This window comes from Triticum aestivum, chromosome 5A, assembly GCF_018294505.1.
Source record: "Triticum aestivum cultivar Chinese Spring chromosome 5A, IWGSC CS RefSeq v2.1, whole genome shotgun sequence".
Taxonomy (NCBI): domain Eukaryota; kingdom Viridiplantae; phylum Streptophyta; class Magnoliopsida; order Poales; family Poaceae; genus Triticum; species Triticum aestivum.
In genome coordinates, this window is record NC_057806.1 from 178,684,462 (window position 1) to 178,698,207 (window position 13,746).

The window sequence follows — 13,746 nt, forward strand, 5'->3', positions numbered from 1 at the left end:
GGGCTGCGTGGGGCAGGGAGCCAGACCTTGGTGGGCTGGCCGCACCCCCTCCCTTGGGCCCTTGCGCCTAGGGTTGAGGGGGGAACCCTAGAGGGGGCGCCCCCTTGGCTTGGGGGGCAAGCCACCCTCTCCCCCTCTCCCCTTGGCCGCCGCACCCCCCTAGATGGGTTCTAGGGGGCCGGCCCCCTTCTCCCTTCCCCCTATAAATAGAGGGGTGAGGGGAGGGCAGACGAACCACCCTCCAAGGTGCAGCCCTCCCCTCCCCAACACCTCTCCTCCTCCGTTGTGTGCTTGGCGAAGCCCTGTCGGAGTACTGCCTCTCCACCACCACCACGCCGTCGTGCTGCCGGTGGAGCTGTCTTCCTCAACCTCTCCTTCCCCCTTGCTGGATCAAGAAGGAGGAGACGTCTCCCGTCCCGTACGTGTGTTGAACGCGGAGGTGCTGTCCGTTCAGCACTTGGTCATCGGTGATTCGAATCACGTCGAGTACGACTACATCATCACCTTGCAAGCTTCCGCACGTGATCTACAAGTGGTATGTAGATGCAAACTCTCTCCCTTGACTCATTGCTTAGATGAACTCATAGATGGATCTTGGTGAAACCATAGGAAAAATTTTAATTTTCTGCAACGTTCCCCAACAATCTTATCTTCTATACGACTCATGTTCGACCTTTCGGTCTTTCGTGTTCCGAGGCCATGTCTTTACATGCTAGGCTCGTCAAGTCAACCTAAGTGTATTGCGTGTGTAAATCTGGCTTACACCCATTGTATGCGAACGTTAGAACCTGTCACAACCGATCATCACTTGGTGCTTCAGAACAACGGACCTTAGCAACGGTGCACATTTAGGGGGAACACTTTCTTGAAATTATTGCGAGGGATCATCTTATTTATGCTACCATCGTTCTAAGCAAATAAGATGTAAAACATGATAAACATCACATGCAATCAAATAGTGACATGATATGGCCAATATCATTTTGCTCCTTTTGATCTCCATCTTCGGGGCGCCATGATGATCATCGTCACCGGCATGACACCATGACCTCCATCATCATGATCTCCATCATCGTGTCTTCATGAAGTTGTCTTGCCAACTATTACTTCTACTACTATGGCTAACGGTTAGCAATAAAGTAAAGTAATTTCATGACGTTTATGTTGACACGCAGGTCATAAATAAATTAAGACAACTCCTATGGCTCCTGCCGGTTGTCATACTCATCGACATGCAAGTCATGATTCCTATTACAAGAACATGATCAATCTCATACATCACATATATCATTCATCACATCCTTTTGGCCATATCACATCACACGGCACATGCTGCAAAAACAAGTTAGACGTCCTCTAATTGTTGTTGCAAGTTTTATGTGGCTGCTATAGGTTTCTAGCAAGAACGTTTCTTACCTACGCCAAAAACCACAACGTGATATGCCAATTTCTATTTACCCTTCATAAGGACCCTTTTCATCGAATCCGATCTGTCACAGCCCCAGTTCAGCCCTTGCTTGACTTTGCTTGTTCATCATGCCATCATGTTTAAATTTCATGAAACTTTGAAAATGGGGATGATTCCAACCCTAGCACCAAGTCAAATCAAACAGGTTCCACCTAAAAATATTTTCAATGAACCCAAAAAAATGCCTTCATTAATGTTTGATAATTTTGGCAAGGGTTTTGATCCAAACCAAAAATATTGAACATTTGTAGGGAATTATTTGGGCTTTGATTTAATTTACTAATGTATTTGAGTTGGAGCAAATAAATCCTATAAATATTTTATTGCTCCAATAATTCTGAGACTTTTGTGGAGCTCTGGGATAAACCAATTTGCATCCACAAATATTTGCAGAAGCTGCAAAAATAATTTGGTCTGCAAACCAAATACAAAACAGAAGCAGAAAATAGAAAACAGAAATAAAAGGAAGAGGGGATAACTTACATGGACGTACCTGGCAGCCCATTAACTGGCCTTGCACTATGTAGCCCACCTGGCCCAACTCCTGCTGGCCCAGCCCACCAGGCCCCTCCACTGTCTTCAACCTCTTGCCAGTGGGCAGAAGGGCGTGTGCCCGACGCACGCTAGCACACGCGCGCCACCTCCTGCTTGCTGCCGCCTCCCCGACGTCGCCCTGGAGATGCCACACACTTCTCTGCCTCTCTCTCTCGCTCTCTGGTTCTTTCTCCCCCTCGCTCCTCTGCTTTCCCTCCCCATGGCCGAGCATGCCCACCACCACCGACGCTGTTCACTACGGCCAGAGCCACTGCCCCGCCTCTCCGTCGTGTCTAAAAGAACCACCCCGTCTCCCTACTCCTCCTCGCCGAGCCGCACGGGTCGGGTAGCCCTGCTTCATCCTGAACGCCGCCGTCTTCTTCTGCGGGATCCGGTGATCCCCGTCGTCGCTCCATCGTCTGCAGGCCTCCCCCGAGCCCGACGAGTACTTCAATCGACGCGCTGTGAGCCTTCGGTCACTTTCCCCCTAACGCCGCGTCCTTTTGCACATCGTAGCCGTCGTGTTCATCGAGGCCGAAGCTCACCTCCGCCCGAGCTTGTCCCCGGCGTTAGTCCGGTGACCCTTTGGTCATACTAGCATGCCCAACAGCCTCGTTAGCACGTGCAGCTGCCGTAGATGCCAAGCAACACACGCCTTGCTCACCGTAGCGACGAATCTATCGACGCCCGAACTCCGGTCGCCGTTGACCTCGACGCCGTCATCGTTTCCGGCCGCCCCAGCAGGTGCTGCTTGCACCGTTGGATGCACGCGTTCTCCAGCAACGCGTAGATGCCCTCTGCCGCGGGTTTGGTCGCCCGTGGGTGAAACCGAGCCGTTCCGCCGTCACTGACCTCGCCGGCGGCTAACTCCGGCTGTGGTGACGTGGCACAACCATTAGCAGCTAATTACGCCATTAATTAACCTCCGGTGAAACTGATAGCCCGGCCCCTCATCCTAACTAAATGGCTAACTAAACTAGATTAAGTTTAATCTAATTACCCTGGACCCACGCGTCAGCATTGACTGTGCTGACATGTCCGTTGACCAGGTCCGACCTGTCATTGACACTAAACAGCACTATGTCACTCACCAGTGGACCCCACTGGTCAGGTTTGACCTAGACCGTGCCCCATTGACCTGCTAACGTCATGATGATGTCAGGCTGACGCAGCAATCTGTTTTCTGGATTATAAATAAATCAGAAATGATTTATTTATTTCAAAAATATCCTAAACTTCTAAAAATCATATAAAATCAACCGTAACTCCAAATTAAATAAATTATATATGAAAAATGACCAGAAAAATCCAATCTATCCATCTGTACCATTTTCATGCATGTTAGAACAACTTATGGCTGCTGTTTAGGCAAAATCATATAAATGGCATTTAAACCCTCACATATGGAGTTTGAATTTGAACCTAGGGTTCAAACCAACTCCATTTAACATGTTGCTACTTGCATTAGCTCAAAACACAGCATATTGACATGTCATGATCATGCATCATATTGTGCATTGCATTGATTGTGTTCTTCCTTGTCTGCCGGTAATTGTCCCCTCTCAGTAGACGACGCCCCGATGATGAGTTCGATGACACCGATGAAGAACTATACTATCTTCAGAAGTGCCAGGCAAGCAAAACCCCCTTGTTCATTCCGATACAATCCCACTCTCTCACTCCTGCTCTCTTTTACTACGTTAGGACAACAACGATTCAACTGTTACATGCTGCGGTAGTTGAACCCTTTTCCTCTGCATGATCTGTCATTGCCACAGTAAATAGATGAAACCCACTAGCATGAGTTGGAGTTGTTTGAGCCCTGATGTGCCTACTCATTCATGCTTGTTTGTCATGCCTGCTACTGCTTAGAGTTGAGTCAGGTCTGATTCATCAGGGATGAATTGGAATGGTGATGAACATGTCCTACTGTGTGTGAGCTAAGTGTGTGAACATGATTTGGTAAAGGTAGCGGTGAGAGGCCATGTAGGAGTACATGGTGGGTTGTCTCCTTGAAACCGCCCTCATGAACTGAGTTCAGTGTTTGTGATCCATGAACAACTACTACCACGCATTTCGCCCGAAACCAATGGACCCTCTCGACTTATTAACTGCCCCTACCTTCTGTCCAGGAGTTGCAACTAGTTTCTGGTGTTTGTAGGATATGTGTTGGCGGCCGTGCGTAGCGCTGACCCTAGGGGTGGGCTATGATGCGGTAGATACACCGTGGCACGGTGTACTGGGCGCCCGTTTGGTGTCTCGGGAACCCTGCACACATCGTTTGGGGCTGTGAGCGAAACTCCGGTCGGATCCCCTCGCGGATGGAACTCGAATAGGCGATAAACCTGGACTAGAGACTTGTGTGGTTAGTCAGGTCGCGGCCGACTCCCTCGCAGGCTTCCGCTTGAAGGATGCCGAGATACACGACGTGTACATGGTGGTAAGTGGCGAGAGCGTGTGTGAAGAAGTACACCCCTGCAGGGTTATAAATGATCTATTCGAATAGCCGTGTCCGTGGTAAAGGACTTATGGGTTGCCTATAACAGTTCATAGAAAAGTGAAAGTGGATACTCGAAAATGCGCAAGATAAGCGTGAGTGCTATGGATGGCGTTCTCGTGGGAAGACGGGAGCGGATCCATAGTGGTGTATTGATATGGTGAATATGTGGACTCGTGTGCGCCACCTCAAAAGAGTTGCTTGCAGTCGTAGTTCATGTTAGCCACTGAGTCAAAGCTGGCTTGCTGTAGTTAAACCCCACCATCCCTTTGTTGATGCCGATGCATATGTAGCTAGTTCTGATGTAAGTCTTGTTGAGTACTTTTGTACTCACGTTTGCTTAATTTATGTTTTGCAGAGAGACTTCAGTCTCGCTAGTAGTTCCGCGTGGACTTCGACGTTTAGCTTGATACCTCAGCTTTGATCTTGTGCCCTCGGCAGAATCTGGTAGATAGTCAAGCTTCTTAGCCTTTTTCATTTGTACATGTCTGTACTCAGACATGTTAAGCTTCCGCATTTGCTTGATTTGTATGCTATGATTGTTGGGTCATGAGACCCATGTTTGTAATATCTCGCTCCTCGGAGCCTTGTGAATAAATGCTTGAGTCATAGAGTCTTGTTGTGATGCCATGTTGTATTTACACATATCGAGCATATTGTGTGTATGATTGAAATGCTTGGTATGTGTGGGATCCGACAATCTAGATGTTTATCCTTGTCAGCCTCTCTTATGGGGAAATGTAGTCTAGTGCTTCCATGAGCCATAGTAGTCCGCTACAGCTCGGTTCACCGGAGTCCTGCTAGCCCAGCACTACTACTCAGGACACTTGACTGGTCGGCATGTGTTTCACTTTGTTCCTGTGTCTGTCCCTTCGGGGAAATGTCACGGGTGACATCCGGAGTCCTGCCTAGCCTGCTACAGCCCGGGTTCCTGGAGTCCTGTTAGCTCAGTGCTACAGCCCGGATTCACACGCTGCTGACCGACATGCTCGATGTGATTCATGTATGCCTGTCCCCATGGGTTAGTGCCGCTTTGGGTTCAAGACTAGCCATGTCGGCCCGGGTTCTCTGTCATATGGATGCTAGCGACACTATCATATACGTGAGCCAAAAGGCGCAAACGGTCTCGGGCCATGGTAAGGCGACACCCGTGGAAACACCATGCGTGAGGCCGCAAAGTGATATGAGGTGTTACCGGCTAGATCGATGTGACTTGGAATCGGGGTCTTGACAGCGTTGGTATCAGAGCCTGACTGCCTGTAGGATTACCAAGCCAAACTGGTCGAAGTCGAGTCTAGAAATGCTTTAGTTATGTAAGGGAATTGATTGTGGATGGGAACGTAAGGCTCTTTTTACTCCTTTACCCTATGCCCTTCTGATCTGAGTCAACCTCTTCTTTTCTACGGGGATTAAGAAATAGGCCTTCTCATCTATCTATCAGGATGACGTGTTACTAATCCATAGACTTGTAGAATATTTAGTTTCAAGCCTCAGTTCCATTCCTACTACTTCCGTATCTTGATAGTTGATCTCGGAACCTTGATATTGTGTTGTTGAGTGGTTATGCCACCATTTTGCAGGATGTCTCAAATCTTTTTGAGCATTTACAGCCGTTATGTTGTCCGAGTCATCCCAGGTTTCTAAGTAGTCTGATGCATTTGCAAACCCCTTCCTCTTGTTCCTGATGTCCATTTGGGCCAGATTAATCACACTAATCAGTGAGTTGAGGTACTCTGTTGCCTCGACATATATGTTGGAGCTATTATTATGACCCTAGGTGTTTTAGGGAGTCACCTAGTAATCTAGCTATGTTTTGTGTTCCCGGTGTGATTATTCTGGCCACCACTCTCGAAAGCATCCCGTGATGCCATGTAGTAGTAGGTATTCTATTCATGGGTTCTTGAACCCGAGATTCACCCTACTTACCTCATATTGATAGTGTTGCTAGTTCCTTTAGGATATTAGTAACCTTTGCGATAGTCCTCGAGGTTCGTGGTACATCCTTCTTCCAATTATCATGAACCATTCTTGGCAGGAGTTCTTTTGAACCAAAAGGTCACGACCATAGTGCTCCTGATGAGTTCTCCATTCTATGTTGTGACTCTGCCAACCCTACCTTTCTGTATGGGTTATCCGGAAGAAAAATGTTGGGTTTTGCTCGGCATAGTAATCTATGCATCCACAACTTAGAAAAACATATGTTCCTTTGAGTTGTCCCTCTTTAGTTGTACCCTGACCTCCGTCTATCAAGTGATAGTCAGGAATAGTTGTGCCATCGTGTTCGTCAGTGTCAATTATTCTTGTGGTCCGTCAAGCCATTCTATTCCAGAATGACTAGGAGAAACAAACTCCAGTACCTCATCCATTTCTAGGAGGGTCAAGCAGTTGTAATCCGCAGATCAAAATGCCAATCTAGCTTTTGCTCTGTTCTACCGTGGAGTGTCACCTTCTTCTTATCAAGAATGTCATGAGAATTGCACCACCTCTTATGAATTCTTTATTTAGTGATACTTCTTGCCATCATTGTTCATTCCTTGGTTCCGTGTTGTTGTAACCAGAATGCCGGCAAGTGAATCGTGATGTGTGAAATTTATACTCCTAGCAACCGTGTTGCTTGGTAGTTAATGGACAATATTCTCATTCTTAGCATGTTGGTTATTGAATCACCATTCTAGGACTGATCGTGCTAGCTAGTCCTTATTTCTGGTGCACTCCTCGATCAATGAGTGAGGATTATTCAATCCCTTGCTTATTTGATCATATCGTCTTGCTCTGAAAAGCACGATTGTTCTCGAGCTTAGTACCATATCGGTGGTTCATGATTTTCCAAATATCTTCTCGGAAGTGTTACCAGGTTGTCACCTGACCGCTATGTTGTGTTCGTGATCAAGTTGGTTTCTTGTAAACCACCCCTTCTCCAAGAATCTATGTTGGATACCCCTGAGCTAGTTGGTTAAGCTAAACAACAACTTGGAGAGTTGGAAGATAAAAAGCTTTGCCAAATTTGGTTCTTTCTGAAGGGATATCTTTGTGTTTGTGTGTGTACTGAAGAAAGATGATATCTTCACCAATTGGTCCTCGTGATCAGTTGTTGGATCTATTTTCTTGTCAAAACTTTGACTTGAATATGGGCTATCATCAAGTCAAATCAGAACCAACGATGTTCGTAATGTTGTCTTACTCGTGGTTGATCCATTGAGCATACACCATTACATATTTTGGTATGATCAATACTATCACATTGTTCACATAATGGTGGAAGTCCAGTGATATGGAAATTCCGATGAGTTGTTGTTCAGCCCATTAGCAACATTTTGTCTCCCCCATGATTCATGTTGAACATCAACCTAGTGTTGGAAACTTTTGTAAGCATTATCTTCATGTCCCGTTCATGAAATACGTGTTTGGTGTAAGAAGTGGCTTTCTCTAAGTTCATGTGCATTAGGTGCAAGCTGTTGTCCTGAACTCGAGAAAGTTAGTTTTGCTTCCTCGGGAATCATCCCAACTCAGTCATGCATGTGCGAAGTATACTATGGCTTGAGAGATTAGCTACCTCCATCCCACCGGTATTTCCTAGCACACCAAGCCACTGATTGATTTGTTCAAAGAAAAGAAGTTCATGCGCTAATCCTGAAGGGTCAGACGGACATGCACAAGACTTCGTTATTCCAATGATGGTTCCCAATCAAAACTCGGTAGTGTTTCTTTGTAAGACTACTATGTGGTCATGCTTGTCTGCAACAACGTGTTCACATGTGTGTAGGAGAACTAGCTCATGTTTTGGAGCTTACTATCGTAGTTCATTTCCTGATAATCTCACAACGTCATCTTGTCAATTGTGTTGCAAACTTTCTTTTCAGACATGCTGAGTCTCAAGTATCCTAATCACTAATTGGATCTGAATCTCAGGCAGATATGATGATTGGAACATTCCCAACAGTTGCATTTGTTCCCAGCTTGCACCGCCATTGTGCTAATTTCCCATGGGCTGCCCTTCTCAGCAGTTGTTTTCCAAGATCATCTTCAAAAGTGGACTTACCATGGGTCCCATCCATTTCCGGTGATAAGCAAAAGTCATCCATTGCGTTGTCTTCAACAAGGTAGTCCACATCATCCATCCTAGTCCGAGTATGCCATATCTTCGAGCTCTTTCAAACGATCAGTTGTAAATTGCCTTAAGCTGGTATGAAGATATTCAATGATCTATGGATCAAAAGTAATTCTTTGCCACTTAAGGGAACAGTCCAACGAGTCACCTTTCCTAAGGTGACCCGTTACGGGATCATGGCAATTATTTCCTCGCCACCTTGACACCATCCACCATCTTTCTAAGCATGGAATTGTTGCCCACCAAATCAAACCCTGTCGTTGTTCTTCCATCCCTCTCGATGTGTTTTGTGTCTCAACTCGAGATGTTTCAACATCTCATTCCGCGAGTTGATATTGTATAGCTCGATCTTCAACAAGATCAATCCTAGTAGAGTTTCTTTCCGTCGTCATCGCGTGGATGAAGATATCAAAAGCGAGGATGTCAAGCTCAATGTATGCAACGAATCAACAACCTTATGAGGTGCAACCTGGATCGTGAAGATTATGTTAGGTTGTGTTCCCCCCTTCACCTTACCCTACGCTTGAATCTCAGGACGAGATTCTTGTTTAGTGGGGGTGAGCTGTCACAGCCCCAGTTCAGCCCTTGCTTGACTTTGCTTGTTCATCATGCCATCATTTTTAAATTTCGTGAAACTTTGAAAATGGGGATGATTCCAACCCTAGCACCAAGTCAAATCAAACAGGTTCCACCTAAAAATATTTTCAATGAACCCAAAAAAATGCCTTCATTAATGTTTGCTAATTTTGGCAAGGGTTTTGATCCAAACCAAAAATATTGAACATTTGTAGGGAATTATTTGGGCTTTGATTTAATTTACTAATGTATTTGAGTTGGAGCAAATAAATCCTATAAATATTTTATTGCTCCAATAATTCTGAGACTTTTGTGGAGCTCTAGGATAAACCAATTTGCATCCACAAATATTTCCAGAAGCTGCAAAAATAATTTGGTCTGCAAACCAAATTCAAAACAGAAGCAGAAAATAGAAAACAGAAATAAAAGGAAGAGGGGATAACTTACCTAGACGTACCTGGCAGCCCATTAACCGGCCTTGCACTATGTAGCCCACCTGGCCCAATTCCTGCTGGCCCGGCCCACCAGGCCCCTCCACCGTCTTCAACCTCCTACCAGTGGGCAGGAGGGCGTGTGCCCAACGCACGCCAGCACACGCGCGCCACCTCCTGCTTGCTGCCGCCTCCCCTACGTCGCCTTGGAGATGCCACGCACCTCTCTGCCTCTCTCTCTCGCTCTCTGGTTCTTTCTCCCCCTCGCTCCTCTGCTTTACCTCCCCATGGTTGAGCATGCCCACCACCACCGACGCCATTCGCTGCGGCCAGAGCCACTGCCCCGCCTCTCTGTCGTGTCTAAAAGAACCGCCCCGTCTCCCTACTCCTCCATGCCGAGCCGCACGGGTCGAGAAGCCCTGCTTCATCCTGAATGCCGCCATCATCTTCCGCGGGATCCGGCGATCCCTGTCATCACTCCGTCGTCTGCAGGCCTTCCCTGAGCCCGACGAGTACTTCAATCAACGTGCTGTGAGCCTCCGGTCACTTTCCCCCTAACGTCGCGTCCTTCTGCACACCGTAGCCGTCGTGTTCATCGAGGCCGAAGCTCACCTCCACCCGAGCTTGTCGTCGGCGTCTGTCCGGTGACCCTTTGGTCATACTAGCATGCCCAACCGCCTGTTTAGCACGTGCAGCTGCCGTAGATGCCAAGCAACGCACGCCTTGCTCACCGTAGCAACGAATCCGTCGACGCCTGAGCTCCGGTCGCCGCTGACCTCGACGCTGTCGTCGTTTCCGGCCGCCCCACAGGTGCTGCTTGCACCGTTCCATGCGCGTGTTCTCCAGCAACGCGTAGATGCCCTTCGCTGCGGGTTTGGTCGCCCGTGGGCGAAACCCGAGCCGTTCCGCCGTCACTGACCTCCCCGGTGAATAACTCCAGCTGTGCTGACGTGGCACAACCATTAGCAGCTAATTACGCCATTAATTAACCTCCGGTGAAACTGACAGCCGGGCCCCACATCCTAACTAACTGGCTAACTAAACTAGATTAAGTTTAATCTAATTACCCTTGACCCACGCGTCAGCATTAACTGTGCTGACGTGTCGGTTGACCAGGTCCCACCTGTCATTGACACTAAACAACACTGTGTCACTGACCAGTGGACCCCACTGGTCAGGTTTGACCTGGACCGTGTCCCATTGACCTGCTAACGTCATGATGATGTTAGGCTGATGCAGTAATCTGTTTTCTGGATTATAAATAAAGCAGAAATGATTTATTTATTTCAGAAAATATCCTAAACTTCTAAAAATCATATAAAATCATCCGTAACTCCAAATTAAATAAATTATGTATGAAAAATGATCAGAAAAATCCAATCTATCCATCTGTACCATTTTCATGCATGTTAGAACAACTTATGGCTGTTGTTTAGGAAAAATCATATAAATGGCATTTAAACCCTCACATATGGAGTTTGAATTTGAATCTAGGGTTCAAACCAACTCCATTTAACATGTTGCTAGTTGCATTAGCTCAAAACACAGCATATTGACATGTCATGATCATGCATCATATTGTGCATTGCATTGATTGTGTTCTTCCTTGTCTGCCGGTAATTGTCCCCTCTCAGTAGACGACGCCCCGACAATGAGGTCGATGACACCGATGAAGAACTATACTATCTTCAGAAGTGCCAGGCAAGCAAAACCCCCTTGTTCATTCCGATACAATCCCACTCTCTCGCTCTTGCTCTCTTTTACTGCATTAGGACAACAATGATTCAACTGTTACGTGCTGCGGTAGTTGAACCCTTTTCCTATGCATGACCTGTCTTTGCCACAGTAAATAGATGAAACCCACTAGCATGAGTTGGAGTTGTTTGAGCCCTGATGTGCCTACTCATTCATGCTTGTTTGTCATGCCTGCTACTGCTTAGAGTTGAGTCAGGTCTGATTCATCAGGGATGAATTGGAATGGTGATGAACATGTCCTACTGTGTGTGAGCTAAGTGTGTGAACACGATTTGGTAAAGGTAGCGGTGAGAGGCCATGTAGGAGTACATGGTGGGTTGTCTCATTGAAGCCGTCCTCAGGAACTGAGTTCAGTGTTTGTGATCCATGAACAGCTACTACCACGCATTGGGCCTGAAAACAATGGACCCTCTCGACTTATTAACTGCCCCTGCCCTCTGTCCAGGAGTTGCAACTAGTTTCTAGTGTTTGTAGGATATGTGTTGGCGGCCGTGTGTAGAGCTAACCCTAGGGGTGGGCTATGATGCGGTAGATACACCATGGCACGGTGTACCGGGCGCCCGTTTGGTGTCTCGGGAACCCTGCACACATCGTTTGGGGCTGTGAGCGAAACTCCAGCCGGATCTCCTCGCGGATGGAACCCGAATAGGCGATAAACCTGTACTAGAGACTTGTGTGGTTAGTCAGGTCGTGGACGACCCCCTCGCCAGGCTTCCGCTTGAAGGTTGCCGAGATACACGATGTGTACATGGTGGTAAGTGGCGAGAGCGTGTGTGAAGAAGTACACCCCTGCAGGGTTATAAATGATCTATTCGAATAGCCGTGTTCGTGGTAAAGGACTTCTGGGTTGCCTATAACAGTTCATAGACAAGTGAAAGTGGATACTCTAAAATGCGCAAGATAAGCGTGAGTGCTATGGATGGCGTTCTCGTGGGAAGACGGGAGAGGATCCATAGTGGTGTATTGATATGGTGAATATGTGGACTCGTGTGCACCACCTCAAAAGAGTTGCTTGCAGTTGTAATTCAAGTTAGCCACTGAGTCAAAGCTGGCTTGCTGCAGTTAAACCCCACCATCCCTTTGTTGATGCCGATGCATATGTAGCTAGTTCTGATGTAAGTCTTGCTGAGTACTTTTGTACTCATGTTTGCTTAATTTATGTTTTGCAGAGAGATTTCAGTCTCGCTAGTAGTTCCGCGTGGACTTCGATGTTTAGCTTGATACCTCAGCTACGATCTTGTGCCCTCGGTAGAATCTAGTAGATAGTCAGGCTTCTTAGCCTTTTTCATTTGTACATGTCTGTGCTTGATTTGTATGCTATGATTGTTGGGTCATGAGACCCATGTTTGTAATATCTCGCTCCTCGGAGCCTAGTGAATAAATGCTTGAGTCATAGAGTCTTGTTGTGATGCCATGTTGTATTTACACATATCGAGCATATTGTGTGTATGATTGAAATGCTTGGTATGTGTGGGATCCCACAATCTAGTTGTTTATCCTTGGCAACCTCTCTTATGGGGAAATGTAGTCTAGTGCTTCCATGATCCATAGTAGTCCGCTACAGCTCGGTTCACCGGAGTCCTGCTAGCCCAGCACTACTACTCAGGACACTTGACTGGCCGGCATGTGTTTCACTTCATTCCCGTGTCTGTCCATTCGGGGAAATGTCATGCGATGACATCCGGAGTCCTGCCTAGCCTGCTATAGCCCGGGTTCCCGGAGTCCTGTTAGCCCAGTGCTACAGCCCGGACTCACACGCTGCTGACCGACATGCTCGATGTGATTCATGTATGCCTGTCCCCATGGGTTGGTGCCGCTTTGGGTTCACGACTAGCCATGTCGGCCCGGGTTCTCTGTCATATGGATGCTAGCGACACTATCATATACGTGAGCCAAAAGGCGCAAACGGTCCCAGGCCATGGTAAGGCGACACCCGTGGGAACACCGTGCGTGAGGCCGCAAAGTGATATGAGGTGTTACTGGCTAGGTCGATGTGACATGGAATCGGGGTCCTGACACGATCCGACTAAAGTGGGAGAGACAGACACCCGCTAGCCACCTTATGCAACTAGTGCATGGCAGTCGGTGGAACCATTCTCACGTAAGCATACATGTAAGGCCGGGCTGCTTCATCCCATGATGCCGCCGAATCAAGATAAGACTAGTAACGGCAAGTAAATTGACAAAATCAATGCCCACAACAACTTGTGTTCTACTCGTGCATAGAAACTACGCATAGACCTAGCTCATGATGCCACTGTCGGGGATCGTAGCACAAATTTAAAATTTTCTACGCATCACCAAGATCAATCTATGGAGTCATCTAGCAACGAGAGGGAGAGGAGTGCATCTACATACCCTTGTAGATCGCGAGCGG